Here is a 17,613-nt window from a genome sequence, read left to right on the forward strand (position 1 = left end):
TGAGGCCGCATGGTGAGTGTAATATTTGCATTGGAATGGTGTTCAAGTACTTGTGGTTTCAGATATGTTTCTTAGGGCAGCAGCAGTCACAGGAACACTCGATGGTTGACATGCACTCATTTAAGATACCATTTAATTATACATGCATTGATACTTGCATTTTAGATTTTGGCAAATGCAGCATAAGAGTGGGTTCAAGTCATTTTTGATTTGGTGTAACTGGTTAATGTGGATGGATACCCATTGAAGAAACATTCTTGGATTTGGTTTAATTGTGGAGGAGATGGCAGGTAACTCAATGGCATGCAAGCATTAGCCTTGGTTGATATGCGATCTGTGTGGGTGGTTTGCACGCACCTTTCCATGGCATATTCACACTCCCCTTACCCATTACCGCTATGCCTACAACATCTTCTACTTTTCCCATTGCATGTGCCAATTCTGGTTCCGTTTGCATGTTGGACAATGGTCATCTCACCTATTCATTCATGTGTGCTATTTTTTGCATTCATGTCACATGCATATGGGTATGTGCACTTTTGACACGCAGGTGAACTGGCTACATGCTATAGGGTACACTGATGGTGGGGAGGTGGGTTGCGAAACCGCAGGCCCTTTAAGGGAGGTGGTGCTCTATGGGATGGATATCTTACTCTTGCACCAATAATCAGACTGACTCAGGAAGTTGGCAAATCTTTAGCTGTTTTATTAACAAGTATATAAAACAGGGAGTACAATGGGCAACAACGGACGCTGCACAAGCATTCTCAATGTTTCACATGAAAAAACACATATTTATGACAAAATGTGTCATACATGACGTCATAATACATGGCAAAATAAGCCAACACCTACAGCACAGCTATCCCCACCCCTAGTGCAAGTCATCTTCAGTGTCATAAAAATACACAATGTTTCATTGCCTTTCAAACTATAGGGCTCTTTGCTACAAGGCCCTCTATAATTGGTTGCCATGCATGTACCCTTCTGAAATATTCCACTGTCTAGCAGCGTGCAAGCTGGTACCCCAGGTGTTGGAGGGTTGGACTTGACCATGCCTTCCCACCCAATTAGCCCGACATCTATCATCACTCCTACTGTCTGCCATTCAATTAGTCCTTCGAACTCAGCCTTGCAAGTATCACTGCACCTGAGAATAGAAGGGAGTGTGAGCATGGTCTTATCTTCTGGTCTCGTTGCAGCTCACCCAAAGTCTATTTTAATCTGACCATGTGACAGGAGACCGTGTTTTGAGCTCCTTCTTCACATTTAAAACTATTAAATGAATAAAACCTGTGACTTCTAGTGTTTTTTTATTACACCACAACAGAAGTTTGTCACATTCATTGTACCTTCTCGAATAGATAACCAGTTTCTTGGCTGCCCCAAGCCTTGACACCGGGCCAGACAAGCCTTCTCAAATCTTACTTTGCCATGAGCTCTTTTCTTTAACTGCACCACACTTTCATTCATGGGGTCCTAGAACATCCAGATTCTATACACATACATATATATTTGTGGCACTGCCTGCAGTCCATTTTGCTCATGAAATGTTGCTCAATTCTTTACTTTGCCATCAGATTCTATAAGGCCTATATACTCTCTTTATTGGCGTTTCTTCTGGGTGTGTCATTTCTGCTTCATGTGACATCACCAGTCTTCACTTTCATTCATCTTCACACTTCTTCCGGAACTTCCTTCAGAAGACTGTCATTTCTCCTTGGGTACATCTCCCAGTTGCTGCACAGATTAAATTCAAATCTCTCTGCATCATCCTTAAGGCTGTCTGGGCACGGGGACCACACAATCTTCAGCTCTATCTTACTAAAAACTCTCCTTCTAGACCACTTTTCTCTTCTGGCACCAACTCATTTTCTGTAAAGCATTTTGCTAAACAGTGGGCAGGGGGGCCGCTCACTCTCCTCTGCGGGCTCCCTTTTTGGAACAACCTCCCTCTCCCTCTGTGCTTTGAGCAGGATCTTCTCAAATTCTGGAAGCTCCTTAAGACTTTCTTCTTTTCCTCCTCCTTCCCCCCTCTGCTAATCCCACAGTTGCTGAATCAGTGTCCTTGTCCCGTATGTATCTTCAGGGCCTTGACCTCCTACACCAATTCTCCACAGCTCCTGTCTTTCCACATCACTTTACATCTGTACTCCCTCTGCTCTGGAGACTCACACTTACGCCTCCCCCTGCCTAGACCGTGTAGCAATCAACATGCGTAGCACTTCGTCCATGACTTTACCCGCTTCCCTCTTCCTTTCTGCACTTGCATGTTCTGATACTCACAAGGCGTAGTAGGTTCTTACCCCTCCCTCTTTCCCACCTCTGCTCTTAAACATTGTGTTGTAATAGTGTCCTATATTTCCCACTCTCCCTCCCTGCCCTGTGGGTGCTTTGAAACAGTATATTCTGATTATATAAGCACCTAACTAGAAAACAATAAATGAATAAATAAACTCACCCAAGAGACAGGTCCACTCTCTGCTGTGACCTCTCATGTACCCTGGCAGCGTGGAGTTCCTCAACATCATGGAATTGTGTGTCTACCCCGGAAATCTTGCGCAGCAGTTCGTGATGAGGTGGACCTGAAATAGGACCTTTGAAAAACAGCGTTGGGATAACCTGTGCATCTCACCCACAGAGTGTTGGTAGGTGCTGGTAGCCAAGAAATGCAACACTGAACTACTTTGAGCAAGGGCGTTATGGCAGTCCGGATGTTATTGAGGCTGACAATGTTGTTGTGGATCTGGTTGACTATGGAGATAATGGTCTCCCTGTCCAGCCGGTAGAGGTTCTGGAGCTGTGTCTGGGTGAGGTTCCAGGGTGTGCCCTTGAGCAGGGTATGGGTGGCTGCCTTCGGGGGGCTACCTGCTGGCCATTGTTGTTGTGCATGGCCATAATGTTCCTCCTTCTCCTCCTGCACCTCTGCTACCTCCTATGCCTCTCTGCCTTTTCCAGCTCATTCACATGTTGTATCCAGCTCCATATTTGCTGCTCCAGCTGCCAGCATTGTTGTTTTGGAAGGAGTGTGGTCCGTTTGTACATTCACAGTGCTCATGGTGTGCAGATGGGCTGATTTTGGCCACCTGTGCCATGTTGCTGCACACCTGACACTGTTTAACGCCTGGTCTGCAATGCTGGTGTTTCTGACGCGGTCATCGCAGTGCCACTGCCTTTTTTAGGACACTGTTTCTGTGAAGTCGGAGCTTGGAATGTGCTCATGCTACCACTGTGCATGTGTTTCACGCATGGCCTATAGGTCAATCCGCTGTTTACATTCACAGTGCTGCTGGCTATGGTACCACCGTGGGTGTCACTTGCAGTGACAGTGTTTGCGGCATCACGACTCGTAGTGTGCCAGTCGGGAATTGGGTGCTGGTATGGTGCGGTGTTATTGCAAGACCGGCAAGCTTGTAATGAGGCCCTCTGTGTCCTTTAGTTTTCTTCAGTAAGTCAGCAGGCGCTTCTCCTATCTGTCCTTTTGAAAATGTTTGCAAAGGCCCCACCACATTTTATAAACCTTTTTTAAATGTGTTTTCCCACAGTTTTTGAATCTGTTAAAAAACATCTAAGACAATAAAACAATAACAACAATGGACATGTGTTAGTGTTATTTGTTCACCTAATAGTGTAGAGGCTTTCCAAATAGAACTTTGTGAACCAAGTACAACAGTTTTCTTGCACTATCTTTATACAAATAAGATTAGCGTAATTCAGTGAGGTTTATATAACGCCTTTGAGATTGAGTTTTGGGCGTCTTCTTTACGAAGAACTCTTTCTGGGAGATTCTGATTTCTCTTTGTGCTCTGCATGGCAGCTAATGGTCAGCTGATATTGACATAATTTCAATAATCAAGTATTGATGCTATGAGTCAATTCATGAACATAATCTTGTCGTTGTTATGTTATGAATCTTTCCTAATGCACACAATCAATAACAAAGTGGTTTCACAGATGCTATGCTTGTTCTGGTGATGGTATATTGTGTTCCCACCAGCGGTGTCCAGACTGTTGTACGAGTAGGGAAAAGAAAAAAAAAGAAACAAACAGCAAAGGATGAAAGTCCAGTTGGTACAAGGGGGACATAGAAAACACAAGACCGTTTTGGAGAAAAGCAAACAGGGCTGAGGGCAAGGGATAATGCTTGTTGAACTCTGAGTGCATGTTAATCAAAAAGGAAGATTGTAAAGAACCAGGAATTGAAATAATATTTGTCAGTGTTATTAAGAAAGTGTTGATGAATGCATTTTAAAAGTGATAATCGCATAACACTAAGTGATATGTTAAGGGCTTGGGATGTGCTCAAGCGGACCCTTGTAGCGGGCAGGCTAATTCTCTTGCCATTACTGATCCAGAGGGTAGATGGTTGGACACGCAAGAGATTTTTGGAGAAAGACAAGCAGGCACAAGTGTAATGGTTAGTGTTCGTAGATCCAAACAGTGGCGGCCGCTATCATAGGGTGGCAGGGTGCCGCCCCTCTTCCTAGGACCCCCCACCAGTTGTGACTTAGTTCCACACTAATACAGATTGAATCGGATTCAGAAGTTTAGAAGTTCTTCTGAATCGATTATATTCGTATTTGCCAGCAGGGGGCCCTGTGGCTACAATTCCTATTCATGGCTGGCTTGGGCCAACGTAACAGCGGGGCACGTCCCGTTTTACACAGCTATTTGTCCATACTGAGGAGCATGGAGCTCGTAGCTCCACGCACTTTATGTAACGTTTTCCAGTAGGAGGCTAGGGTGCTTTAGGGGTGGCCCTGCCAGTATTAATAGGTGCACAAACAGCGCACCAAATTATCTATGATCTCCCTTGCTGCATAGATACAGTAATGTCATTGGCTGTTTGCTTAATGGCTGGCAAACAGCCAATGACATTACTGTATCAATGCGGAGGCAGCCAATGAGTCTGAGTGTCGGGTGGGGCCAGGTTCATTGCATAGGGTGCGTGAAGTTTGCCCTCAACACCGTAATGGTAAGTAGTACATTGAAGTTAACATTGTGACTCTTGTGTTGTTGTTGTTGCGCTTGCTGCTGGCCATGGCAACTTACATGGCTGGCCAGCTGGGCCTTATTTCTCCATTAAACGGAGGACTAAGGCTGCCTGCATTAGAAACCAGGCTTCTTTCTGAGTCGGGCAGGGCCCTTCTCTCGTCATTGACAAGAGAGGTGCACAGCCCGACTCAGAAAGAAGCCTGTTGTGCACGGTGCGACTGTGTGAGAGAGGTTCCCGACTGCTTGTGGACCCCAAGATGTCTCCAGCAGTGTCCGGTGCTGGAGACACCTTGGGGCCTGTGGGGCAGGCAGCAGCACTCAGCCCTGATTCAGGGATAGGCTTGAGCGGGCCTTATTTCACCATTAAACAGAGCACTAAGGCCGCCTGAAGCCAGGCTTCTTTCAGAGTCAGGCAGGGCACTACTCTCGTCTTTGACGAGAGAGGAGCCCAGCTCGACTCAGAAAGAAGCCTGTTGTGCACGGTGCGACCGTGCCAGAGAGGTGCCCGACTGCTTGCTGACCCCAAGATGTCTCCAGCAACGTCCGGTGCTGGAGACACCTTGGGGCCTGTGGGGCAGTTGGCAGCCCTGGGCCCTGATTCAGGGATAGGCCTGACTGGGCCTGCCCTGCTGCATCAGATCCTGGCAGGCCTGTCCGGCCTGCCCTGCTGCATCGGAGCTTGCACAGAATTAAAAAAGATTTTTATTCAGTTACTTAACTGAATAAAAATCATCTATTTATGTGTACACGTAGCGTGCACTGCAGTGGCACGCATGTGGCACGCATGCAGCCAGGCCAGGCAGCAGGCCAGCTTTTCCCATAAGAAGAAGCTGGGTGGAGGGGTGGCGAGTGGCGACAAATGTAGGAAGGAGATCCCGCTGCAATAGCAAAGGACCTTCACGGACATATGCATGGCAGGCACCCAGCCCGATTACACTATAATGTTGGACATTGGACTTTATCGTTGGAACTTGCAGTACCATTTCGGTACTGCAAGTTCCAGAGAAAACATTTGTATAGATTCGTGGAGTTTAAAACATGCACACCTCTTCACGTTTTCAAAAAGACTATTAGAAGCAAATATCCTCTCTTTGTTTTGTGTGTGTGTTGATTTTATGAACGGCAAATGCGATTCGTCATGTGCAATTTGGGTAGTTTTACAATTACAAAGCTAATTTAATGAAATTAGCATATTACACCTTAATATGCTAATTTCTGGCGACAGCACATCCCATTGCATTTGCTGATGAGTCCCCCCACTTCTATTTTTAGGACTTGACCCCTTCCATCACTTCTTGTACACGGGGATCAAAAGCCAGACCACTCTGCCGAGAGGTGGGTCACTGCCAGTGCCCATGACTGGGAGGTATGCATTGCAGAGGAATTTGCTGAGAATGTCTCATCCATCTTGTTACAGTACACGGGAGACCCCCACAGGTAAGAGACCTCCTTTATGCACGACATAATTCAGCCATACGTAGACAATGACTGAGTGATGTCACGTCTGCATGGCATTTACGGCATAATCCGCATTGTATGAACTGGTGGCCTTATTTGTTTTAGGCTATTTGCGCCACCTATTAGGCAAAACGTGTGCATTAGCGTACAGATAGGGAGAAATGGCACATGTGGAGGGACACACAGCTTGTTGGTGCTGTTTGGTTATTTGCCCACCCATTGACTTCCCATGGCTATGCTAATCTCTATGGCCATTTCCTCGTAGTATCTTCCCTTCCCCACCCATAACTCCTCTTCATGGGAACTCTATTAGCTCGAGTCGATTCATTCAAGCCTTACCATTAAACTTCGTACGGTGGGGCCTGCCAGTGTTTTTAAAGCAGTTTTCTGAGAGTAAATGACTTGATGGAGCTGTAGACCTACTTCTGGAGTAATAAAAATGTCTTAACCAGGTTTTCCTTCCGCCACTCGATTTGTAAGCGCTATACATGTCTTTCATTAATGGACTGTTAAAAACAAGCATTGGCAAAGTCAACAGTGTTGGCCTGTGTATAATTATTAGGCATTTGCCTGGCACTGCTATTATGTGCCCAGGCACTTGCACCGTTTTGCAGCTGCTACCATTAATGATGAATTTATTTATGTATACACCATAGTACCAGCTATTCTCAATACAAGCTGTTGTAAAATACACCACCACACTTGCACACGTAAGCATAATGTACCACCATTAATATGTAAAACCTAATGCTTAATATGTCATATTTCGGTGGGTTTTGGACAGTAAATAGCATATTTGGAGGCCAGTTTCAAAAAAATGTGCGGGGGGGAGAACCACCCTACTTGGGTGGTGTGGGCTTGCGCGCTGTGCACGCTCGCTCGACACACTCGCTCTGAAAATTCGCCTGGGGATCTTTGCGCCCCACCAGCTTTCAAATGCACCAGCCGCCACTGGATCCAAAATGTGCATCGAGGGGAGAGTGAAGAATACAATGCAAATTATATGTTGTTAGTACTACTAAGAAAGTTTCCATGAAAGCATTTTCAAAGCAGTAATCTCATAGCACTAGGAGTGGTGTGTGGCTATGTCAAGGGCTTGCGATGTGCTCAGGTTCATCCTCGCAACATGTAGGCTAATTTGTTTCCACTTGCAATCACTGATGCTTAACACAACCCTGGAATAATACATATTCAGGGAACTGTCCAGCCTCAATTTCCAAGAGCAGCAGAGTAATGAGTAGAGCGTGTAAAAGAGAAAGGCATTAGAAGGCATATATTTTGTCTTTGTATTGAATCTGTAAATGACCTTTTATGGCCTGTATGTATCTTGTTTTTGCGTGTAATATGTAACTATGTAACCTTAAGCTTCACATATTCTGTACTGCTGTGCCCAGTTACCTTCGGGTCTGGTGCGCATTAAAAATGAATAAAACAAACAAAAAAAACAGGGAAATAGTTCAGCATCTTGCAAATCACACGCAGGTGGTAGAATCCTATCTCAGCATTTGTTAGATGTGTTCAGATAATGTCACGTCTACATTTTACAGAGAAATGCACTGGCTTGGGACAGGTGCCCATAAAAATGGATCAGAAATGCACTGACTGAGACTTATCTTTGCCATTTGACAATAATATCTATTTTCCCACCATCCAGCTTCAAATGATTGTGACACATCCATTCATGTACTACTCTAGACAGCTTCAAAGGTATTGGATGTGATGTTAGAATTCCACTGAGACGGAATATGTGTGCTGTCAGCACACATACAAACCTCCGCTAAATGTGATTCAACAATAGTTTGTTTGGTGTCCTCATGCAAGGTAAAAAGCAGGAGCAAAGGTACAGACTCCAGAGAGATATTGCTTTTAAAGTAATTCAAAGGAGACTTTTAGATTGGCAAGGCTACTGACTGGTAGTGATATGAGAAATAGGATATAAGGCAGTCATGGACCAGGCCCTGAAGAACTGCAAGATACAGTCTGTCAGGGAGCAACTGGTGGTCCACCGTGTTAAGTACATTGGAGAAATCAAACATCACCAGTGTAGTCATGACCCCAAGTCTGGAAAGCCACATAGGTCATCAAGCAGGCTAACCGGCGCAGCTTCTGTGCTTATCCCTTGGTAAAATGCTGCTCAGGTTTATGGAACAGCGGCTTCACTACAGCTGATTTCAGCTATTTTGGCACACTTTCTGATACTAAGGATGTACTGAGTTTAATATGTCTGAAGTAAAGGGCACATGTTCTTCACAATGTTTGCGGAGAAAGAGTCACAAGGTAAGTCAGACATGTATTGCTAATAATGAACCTTGTCAGTTCTGAATCTGAGGGTGAAAGGTGTCCATGGAAGTCTATACTTGTTTGTCGGTTTTCAAATAGTCACTGCAGGGTTTTCAGAGGATGGCATATCCTCAAGGAGCGAATTAGAAAAATGTATTGAAGATCTTTGAAACATATTTTTAGGTGTTAGCAACAGTGTCTATGCTTTGTGAAAGAATGCACAGTTCTATCTGTGATTAGTATTACCTTCTTATAATTGTCTTTGGATAAGCTCTTTCTATTCTCTCCATCATCTCTTCGACGTCTCACGTCTTTATGCCTGACCTCTTCTGCGCCCTAATGCCTGTGGGCTCCGGCGCATTATAAGTGTACTAATAAAAATAAATAAACAAAAGTTCTGGAACCTCGTCAAGACCTTTCTTTTTTCTTCCTCCTTCTCTCTCCCTCTCCCTTGCTAACCTCCCCCCCGACCCCCTAACTCTGTTCAGTTTTTGCTGACTGGTTGCTTGGTGCGCCTCCAGGGCCTAACAGGTCCCAGGCTCCCCGCCAGTCTTTTGCACTTGCCTCTGGGCCGCTGCACTTTTTCAGCATTACTGCACTTTCAGCTTATGCTCCATGAGCGTGGCCACCTCTCTGCCCTTAACCCAGGGCACTGCTGGAGCTGGCTTGTTTTAGTTCCTCCCTCCATTCCCTGCACTTCCGTATGTACGTATGCATTACCTACATTTTCTAGGACCTGTTCATTGTCTGTCATGTCCCCCCTCCCCCATCCCACCGTTTCTAATCTCCCCCTCCCGAGCTTGGTCACAACTATACCACTTCATGCACTTACACTAGGAGAAATGTTGTCAGGCCTCGTATTCTAGTTTTCTTTCTCTGTTTTGATCATTCGGAATCTTCAAGGCCTAAGAATGATTACTGTATTCCCTTGTTCCCTTCCCGCCTTAAAGTGCTTGGAAGCACTTCCGACTATGTATAAGCGCTGTATAAATAAACTATAAATAAATTAAATGAAAAAATGTGTCGGAGTGAGAGTAAAGGAAGAGTGATATAGGATACCAGTGCCTCTACCACGGGTCGAGACACAGGGGGTATTGCAAAATGATGTAGAAGAGGTAGAGATTGATGCAGTTATAGTAGCATTTTAAGTAGGAATCCAATTCTTGTTAACACAGAGGAAAAGAGATTTAAACGTAGAAACATGTCAAGAACAGCAGAGGGTTTGTTACAAAGTGATCTAGTGTTCCATAGTACAAGATTAAGTGATGCAGCTTTGGGAATACACAGGTTATAACTTAGGTTAGCAATTTTCCGGGTGCACGTGGGATGCCTGAGTCTGTGGAATATGGTGGCATTGTGTGTGACAGAATCATGGTACCCAACAGTACTGCACGGATGTGTAATGGAAAACCGAACACAAATATGGTGCCAAGATAACCAGCAGATGGACTAGCAGTGTGTCGGCAATGTGGAGTCAGGCAAAATAATCGGTACCTGCAGTGCAACAGATGAGCAGGCATTTTGGGATGATGATGGACCCGGCATTGAGGCGCATCCCTCTGCGGACAGCCACAGACAACAAGGTATCAACTTTTCCTGACTTTGCTAGGGCTTCACCCAGGGTGGTAGTGATGTAGTTAGCAGGTCATGTAGATAGGCTGGAGCTGCAGGTGGGCATGAACCCAGGCATTGCCTGGCAATGGGGTACGCTTGTTGCTGCACTGGAGGGGCGGGAGGACAAAGTAAAACAGAAACTGTGCAACAAGCCTGCATGTATCAATAGGCAACCAGCGCACACCCAAACAACCAAGCATGAGGCAGATGAACAGCAGACCAGTCCAACAGCTGATGATTGGTGTGGAGCCCGCAGACAGCAAGGTCTCGAATTTTCTTGACTTTGCATGAGCTTCATCCAGGGTGGAAGTGATGTAGTTGCCAGGTCACATGGATAGGATGGAGCTGGAGTTGGGCGTGAACCAAGGCGTTGCTTGACAATGGGGGATGCTTGATGCTGCGCTGGAGGAGCGGGCGGGAAAATTCACACAGAAACTGTGTAACAAGCCTGCAGATGTCAATAGAAAACCAGCACATGCCCTCACAACCAGGCAGGAGGCTGTTGCATAGAGTAAAGACAGGGTAAAGTCTGGCACCATTTGTGAGCAATAGTGTGAGACTCTTGTGTGAGACTCAGGTTGAATATATTAGATGTCATTATTGTGAATGCACAGAAAACATGCCAGAGGAAGTTAAGGTTTTGAATTTGGCATTGCATAACATGATGTTATCACTTTGCACCACAACACCACAGTTAAGGAATGAGTTGCACTGAAGAACATGAGACTAACATACATTGAGTTATACTAATATCGCCTACCCACTAATTTCCCCAATTAATACTTAGAGCAAGTCAGTTCATGATTCCTGGTGTACAAACTTTGGTACAGATTGATAAATTAATGTCCAGGAATTTGTGCTGTGCTAAGTTGATTTGAAATGCAAGAAAAATAAGCATGACAAGTTTAATTTGTTTTGCTGTCTTCATGTGGATTGAAGTGTGCCCATTGTTAAGTTTATCAACATTGGAATGCAGTGCAGGAGAAATGTAACTCTCTCATCCGTTTTGCTGCCATTCCACGCAGCTCGGAATAATCGCGTGCTCAAGGGTGGTTGATAAAAAGGGTGGTGGTACTGATTGAGGATGACATCACAGAGAAAGGCAGGCACTTTTACATTTAATGTAAGTAAAATGTACACTTGTGGGCAGTCTCAGGGATAAGGCTTAAATAGCACTGTAGCCGGTAGGCTGGCTCGCTTGGGCTGGTGCATGTGTCTCAGAAGAATCTGGCAGTCTCTGGCACTTAATCTAGGGCTGACCCTGGGGGCATGCGGTGGTCGCTGATAGGCAGAAAGGCCAGGGAAGGACTTTGTGGGCTTCCAGGCTGAGACAGGGAGTGAAAGAGGTAAAGAATTCCCCTGTCCGTGCAGCTAGATGAATGCTGCTTGCAGTTCGGGAAACACACACAATATTTCTTGGGTGATTTCCCAGTTAACTGATGAGAGTGTACTTTTGTGAATGATAGTAATTTGCATTTATATAGAACTACGAACCCTCAGGCATCTGAGCGCTGCTTAACCATAGTGTGTGGCCTGCCGGGATTCCAACCGGCATTCGCAGGCTCTGCACGGATATCAAAGCGAACGCTCTACTCGCTGTGCTATCTGACCGGCGAATGCACATAGTATAGTTGTAGTGTGGGCAGCTGCAGGCTTGTAATACGTTACAATCACAAATGGAGACAGCAATTTTCCATGTGTTTTATTCATCGTCCGAACAGCATGTTTCAATGTTTGTGGGAGCTTTAAGCTGCCAAGATAGCAGCTATGTCTCAAAGTTAGAAATTGCAGTGCCCTACCAACTATCGCGAGAGGTTATTTGAAGTTCAATGTGAAAAAGCACATTCATCATGAGGCAGCAACCCCAGATAAGTTGTATTTCTGAAGTTGTCATTTTCGTTTTTGAGTCACAGATGTAAAAAGCTATGAGAAAGCACTCTGCTTTATTTGTTGTGCTTAGATATTCTGCATATTTCTAACCTTCCATAAAGAACAGAAGTGAGAAAATTTAGTTTATCTCAGCGTATGTATTATGACTTCTGGTCTCCTGTGATAACACTGATATCTATGAATAACAAGTGGTAGTTGCAATTTACCACAAATGGTAATTCACTTTATCACATGTGGTAAAATATAAAACCAACTAGTCATAGTGAAGTGAGTATTTCTCTGAGACTCTGTGTGAATGATAGTTTTTTTATGTACATGGTAAATGTATTCTGAGATACCACCAAAAGGGCATACCATGACATTGTAAATAACATACAGCAAGGGGTATGAAGTTATGTTCAAGAGTGTAATAAATCCAGTCTTGGGTTCCTGTTAGTGACCCCGGTATAAAAACAATCATCAATCCGTTCCCTATAATCTAGACTCACCACTATAGTACCAAAATACCACCAAAAATACCACCAAAACTTACTACCAAGATAAATCTCAAACAGATTTATGGTGCGTTGGCTGGGACTCAGTAAACTAATTACTGGGCATGGCCTTGCATCATAAAGCATAACCATGTTGTGCACTCATTCTCTTATCTAGGGCTGTGAGCTAAGTGGTAACAATTGTGCTGTGTGCACTCTGACGCTTGTTACCATGTCTTAGATTGAGACAGAGTTTTCTGATTTATCAGATTACCTAGAGGCAAAATTCTATGCTTACGTTTCCTGGTCATCTGAAAACCTGATAACATAGAAAGATAGGATTTGCAACTAAGTCAGAAAGAGACCTATGAAGGTATTTTTGATAAATGAAGCATCATGCAAACATGTCTTCTAGGACGGTTTCAATCCTGAGAACGCAAACAAGGGAAAGACTGCATCATCAGGTTGTGTGCTAAGCATTGGTTTCTGTTAGATCCATAAAGCTGCAAAGGGAAGACTGTGAGGTCATTAGTGCATTACAAAGTGATTTAGATGCAGAACGAGAGCAATCGCTACAGATGGAAAAACATGGGGAGTTAGTCACGCAATTGCAGGCCAAATGTAGTGAATTTAGTGCCTGTCTGGCTCAGGGAGACAATTTGCCAAAAGTGAGCAAGAATTAATCCATTTAAGAACAGTATTGGATGATGTAAGACAGGACAAAGAGGTTGTGATTTCAGAAATGCTGATAAAGATAAGGAATTCCGTGCCATGCAACAAGAAATATTTAAATTACTGGATGAGAATGAAGAAAAATCTAAAACAGTTGACCATTGTCAGACACAGATCAAAGAGTTGCAAGAGATACTCACTAAAGTCAGGGATGAGAATTCTAAGTTTTGCCATGAAGCACAGCAGATTCATGTGCAGTGCAGAGAATTGAAACAATACATTTGTGATTGTGAGTCTCAAGAAAAGCAGCAATGCACCATGTTCACTGAAGCTGAGTTTGGTCACAGCCATAGCCAGGAAAATGTACCAGCAGCTATCCACATAGCCAGTCCTGGTTATGATCCAATGCTAGGTTCTGAATCACCTGCAACTGCTCACACACAGTCTCACTCACAAGAGAACAGGAGTGAGTGACAAAATGCACATCCCAGGATGCACCATGTAGTACTTTAGCTATCAAAACCTTGATTACACTGTTCAAAAAAGGAGGATATTGTTGCATATAAAATCATTTGAAGGCGTTCCATGATATATTCAAAGCCCTTCAGATTCCTAGGGAACAATATGGCTGGTATTTTCACCTCACTCTAGATACTACTTCTGCTAGTGTTATCTGTTGCTGAAAGAACAGAACATTTGTCATGGACAGATTTTGAGAAAGAAATTAGGCGCCAATTCTCACCCTATCAGTCTATACAGGCAAGCCATGAAAGCTGCTTATAGCATATCTGCACAACCAAATGAATCCCCTTGCCAGTTCTCTCAAACCTTAAAAAGTGCATTTTCATGTTTTAATGAGACCTTTAACCCTAACTCAGTAGAGTTAAAAACTCCGTATTTCTATGGGCTCCAAAAATAAATTGTCTCTCAATTAATCAGTGAATTTGACAGGGAAACATCATTAGCATGGATTATTGAACAGGCAACCAAACTCTATGAGGTAATATTTATTCAGAGAGAGGAGGGACCTAAAAATAAAGAGACAAAGTCAAAGTTTAAGGCATGCCCACCAGAAATTTTGGAGATAAAGTCTGAAAAGATGCCACTAGAATCAGGGCAAACTCAGGCAAAGAATTATATCACACCTAATGAAAGGGAGGTGGCTCCACAGAGAACACAACCCCAGGCTCCTATGTTAAAATCCATTGATCCCAGTGACAGAAATTCTTACATTAGTCCTTGTTATTTTGGCAATTCTTCCAGAGTGGATTTTCACCATGATATGGCAGGCCTGAATAAAAATCAGAACTAGATGTACAGAAGTCCATACCAGAATTAGGGGCCCATAGTAGATTTGACCCAAACACAATAGTGTATGGCCATTAAGAGCCTGTGGAGAACGTCAATCCCCCAGCTGTCCCTTTGCTTTGAAGGAGCAAGGTATGCTTATTTTCACCTTTGTGCTGCTCTTGGCACCACATGTATTTGTTTTTGCCCCTGATCCGGCTAAATTGTTTGCTTCCCGAAACGGGGGCCCAGAACACTGAGGATTTGACCAGCTGCACTACGCCGCCATTGATCACAACGTGGTCAATGGCCGCAGCTCCAGTCTGCACACAGCCTCAAGGAAGGAGCATAGCACCGCTCGCAGCCTCGGATTGGCTGTTCCCCTATTCACCCGCCCGCAAGCTCACCGATAGGCTGTAGCCGAAGGGCATGCTAAAGGGCCTGTCTGCGCCTGCATCCAGTGTTGATAGTTGAATCGTTGCCGTGCAAGGAGGAGAGGGCTGGATCCTTCTCCCCCTACCCATAGAGCCTGTGGAGAAAGTCGAGCCCCCAGCTGCCCCCTCACTTTGAAGGAGCAAGGTGTGCCTATTTTCAACTTTGTGCTGCTCTTGGCACCACATTTATTTGTTTCTGCCCCAGATCCGGCTAAATTGTCTGCTTCCCGAAACGGGGGCCCAGAACACTGAGGATTTGACCAGCTGCACTACGGCCGCCATTGATCACAACGTGGTCAATGGCCACAGCTCCAGTCTACACACAGCCTCAAGGAAGGAGCATAGCACCGCTCGCAGCCTCGGATTGACTGTTCCCCTATTCACCCGTCCACAAGCTCACCGATAGGCGGTAGCTGAAGTGCATGCTAAAGGGCATGCTAAAGGGCCTGTCTGCGCCTGTCAGCAGAGGAGCCCATTGTCTACTACCTGTAAGTACTCCCTCGCATAATTTCTTGGCGACACATACACTGCCTGCAACGACCCTTGCCTACTAATGCACTAACGCCCACTTTGCATAACTCGGGGATTCACCTAGCATGCTAATACACTCTTGCTGACTCGTACCGTCTCACCCCATTCTGCACGCTGGGGTGTCCCACTGTCAAGGAGGATCTGTAATGCACTCCCAAACAAAACGCCTCCATTCCGCCATTGTATTGTTCCACGTTACTTTGATGCTCCTCTCGACCTCTACAACGGATCTATATTAATGCTATGTAATACGCATCACGTGCACCTTTCATATTGTGTTCATTGTGCTCATCTACATTATTGATACTTCCTGACCTGCCTGCATGCGTTCATACCCGATTCTGAATTCAACAGTTTTGCAAATGTTCATATCTGTCTACACTGTGCATTCAGCCTACTGGGATCTCCAAACCTAGACATTGCTCCTGTCTGCTCGTACACTGCATTCTAGGCCACATTGTAATTTTAATTCTAGATGGTCACGTCTGTTGCTGTTACCAGCGTTCATGCTTTTTGGATAGTGCATTTTAGCCTTCATTGCTGTTACCAGCGCTCATGCTTTTTGGATAGTGCATTTTAGCCTTCATTGGGAACCCTGAATCTCGAAGGACATAGCTGATATAACTGCTCCTGTCTGTTTGTATTCTGCAGGCCATATTGTCATTTTGAATTCAGATGGTCACTGCTGTTGCTGCCACTAGCATTATTGCCTACTGCTCAGTGCACTCTAGCCCACACTGGGACTTTAAACTAAGAAGGACCCGGCTGCTATGTATCTCGCTTGACAACTCATTGCCACTTGAAAGTTGTATTTCGCCTACTCGCACTTTCTATTGCTTTAGGTATGCTCTACGTGCTCCTATGCTGGCACTTCCCAGGCTGCAACTTAACTAGATCTCACTAAGGGATCTGTGACACTTCCCTGATGTTATGCTTCTATAATCTTGCCTATGACATACCGCTGTAATCCAGCCCATGACTGTGACTCCTGCTATCATAATATGATTGCCTGTTCGACTGTGTCTGACACGCTGCGCCACCTGCTCTAGCTGCCTCACCCATATCTAAGCCTCCATAATACTGAAACCTTCTTTTGCAAACCAGCCTATGCTCATTGCCCAGTCACATTAGCGCACTATTGGCCTGTACCCTACTAGGCCTCACCATTCGATATAATTGCATTGCCCTCTGCCACAGAGTTATTCTAACACCGTGGACATGCTGCCCCTGCCTCCGGCAGGTATTCTCCTATCCATCTTAGTCTTAGCTAAGGCTTATTGTGTAACGCCCATCCGACCTACCTGCACCTCTTGCAACATCTCCTGCGCATACTCTACCATAATGCATCACAGTACTTTACCACTACCCAACCTCCGCACAGACACACATCCTTCTAACCCTTACCTTAACAATCCTACACTGTGGCTCAAACACTTCACAACCAAGCCCACTCCTAACCGACCATGCACACTGCCATCAGGAATGCTAGACTCAGATCCAGACTGCCTCCTATTCCCTGTGCCCAACGCCATCATACCAACACCCCCTGTGCCTCTACTCAGACCTTGCCTAAACCGCCCACGACTGCACCTAAAGAACTTAAAGGAGCTTGTATCAATGCCAGATTCCTTACTGCTCACGCCTTCGATATCTCTGACCTCATCACCACCCAGAACCTCGATTTCATTGCCATCACACAAACATTGCTACACGCCGTTTCAGGCCCGCTCCTATCCCTTGCTATTCCTGGTGGATACTAAACCTCAGAAATGATCGCTTATCCAACCTATCCAAAGGTGGTGGTGTTGCCTTCATACATAGGGACAATATCAACATGAGACCGATCCCTAACACTCACTGTCGTTCAGCTGAATCTCTATCAGTGAAACTCTCACTTTCACCTACCAATACTGCATCACTTCACCTTATTTACAGACCACCCGGCCCCCTCTCCTCCTTTGTAGAAGATGTCACGACCA

Source organism: Ambystoma mexicanum, chromosome 1q (assembly GCF_040938575.1).
Source record: "Ambystoma mexicanum isolate Mex_15411 chromosome 1q, UKY_AmexF1_1, whole genome shotgun sequence".
NCBI lineage: Eukaryota > Metazoa > Chordata > Amphibia > Caudata > Ambystomatidae > Ambystoma > Ambystoma mexicanum.